Source organism: Centruroides vittatus, unplaced genomic scaffold (genome assembly GCF_030686945.1).
Source record: "Centruroides vittatus isolate TY-2023 unplaced genomic scaffold, ASM3068694v2 contig_357, whole genome shotgun sequence".
NCBI lineage: Eukaryota > Metazoa > Arthropoda > Arachnida > Scorpiones > Buthidae > Centruroides > Centruroides vittatus.
The window spans coordinates 431,745-434,028 of record NW_027122180.1 but is presented as its reverse complement, the minus strand read 5'-3'; positions in this window follow the sequence as shown (position 1 = coordinate 434,028).

The following is a 2,284-nucleotide window of genomic DNA, read 5'->3' as shown; positions in this document are numbered from 1 at the left end:
GAAAGTCATATTCACATCTGTACATTATTTAAACTCCACTAATTTTGTATATTCTATGGCAAAGTTGTACTTAGAATCCAGCTTTTACGATCTAATTGGCTTCTGGAAATTATCGGTTAAGGAACTGTCATATTTTACGTAGCAGCGCCGGATTAAGCCTCTAGCGGGCCCTAGACAAAATTTAAATTGGGGCCCCATTTAAATAAGTTGCTTATAAACAAATCTTATATAATGTGACATTAGCGTAGCTAGCATGGGTGACACCCGGTGGTGCGGATATCGTGGTGTCACCCCAAGTCACACTGTAGTATCACCCTTTAAAACTCTTTCATAAAACACTATTGAATTGTAATATCTTCGCACTCGAACAACTTGAACGCTATATCGAATATGCGATGTCGCGACGTATAGGTGTAGATTTAGAAAATAAATCATAACCATCCATACATCGGTTCTACCACGAGACGCGGACCTAGGAATATATCTAGATGGCGCGAGATCCCGTGGCGTTACTTCTGACCCACGGGAAACTGTTGACCTTTTTTTTTTGGCAATGGCTAGTCGAGAGGAGCTTAGTAACAAAAGAATAGTTAAGTACAGCATTTTCTGTCCTATCGAATTTCTTAAATTTAACTCATTTTCAAACAGAGAAATTTTCTGCACTGAAGCCGGGGCCCCTCCGACTTACGGGCCCTAGACATTTGCCTACTTTGCCTATTCGATAATCCGGCCCTGTTACGTAGACTCAATGTTTTAAATTGAGATTATATTTCTTGAAATAGTTTTAACTATTTTTAATTTTTTGACTTTCCGCTCTGCGGACGAGAACAGGATTCTAACTTACTGTATTGTACACCGCCCTTTATGTTGTATCATAAATTAAATAGCAATTGGATGCACGGGCGTAGTCGGAAGGGATGGCCCCGTAAATTTAAAAATAAATTTATGCAATTTCAAAATTCAATGTCCGCCAACTATTTCCAGAATAGTAATATCGTTCGAAGTCTCCGATGCAGTGGCGTAACGTGGGTGTCAGCCGCCCGGAGCGAAGGAAAATTCGCCGACCCCTTATTTAGGTATCTCAATTTAAGACTAAAATATACAGTAATACTAAAGAATTTTTCGGCAAGTACAAGCATCATTATTGTGTATTGTATTATTACAGAGAGAGTCGTTTATCCGAACACCGGTTATCCGAACGCTTTCCAGTCGGACTGTGTCGTGCTGAATCGAACGTTTTTTTTGATACTAGATTTACTTCTAAAGTATAAGTTTTTTGTTTTTATACTCTTCAATATATTTATTTTGTTTGTACAAAATAAAGAAATAATTTTTAACGATACAATAGCCTCGATTATTATTATAAAAATTTTCGTTAGGCTTAAAATCGACGAAAATTCAACACGAAGCGACACGCGACGGAGAAAAATTTCAACATCGGACAGGTTAATATATTTTTTTCGTACATAATCGGTTATCCGAACACACCAGTCCCCAATTGATTCAGATAAACGACATTCTACTGTATTATTTATTGTGAAATTTTGCCGCCCCCACTACGCTACGCCACTGCTCCGATGTGTCAGCTCTAATTTGGGCCCCCAAACGAAATCCTGGCTACTCCCTTGATTGAATGTAATATTTTTTTTTTTCTCTAAAAATCTAAATGAACATTATATCTCGTAGGTACAGTATTAAACAATAAATTCCGATATTTTATCCAATAATAATCCTTATAATTTATATTTAGTTTGAATAATTATTCGCTTACATTTTCCGGTTCAGTTAACGTACTTAAATCATTAAAAAAATATATTTACAAGTGCAATTCTCACATAATTCGCATTATATCGTAGAGTGAAAAATTCGCCCAAGTTGAATGTCTTCCAGGTAAGTTGCTTGTTTATAGTTGATAACTTTTTCAATTAAAGTGTGCTTAATTATTATCCAAATATAATTCGTTAAAGAAAAAATATTCATTTACGTGTAAGATGCGTGATGGAATGCTTCTAAAATATATTATGCTTAGTGTGGGAGGAAGTCGCAGCCTCTTCAATTGGGTCCAGCAGCAGCCACACAAATTAGGCTGCTTCGTGGAAAATCCAGGTAGTTGCAGCCCGGACTCGATTCCGGGCCCCCAGAGCAGAGGGCCAATGCGCCATGGGCATCTTGCTGATCCATAATACGTCGAGCTGAGTTTTCACATTTTTCGCTTAGCAATGACACATTTATAATCATTGCACATATGACCAACGTAATATTAATTCGTGTTTAGACTTGTGAA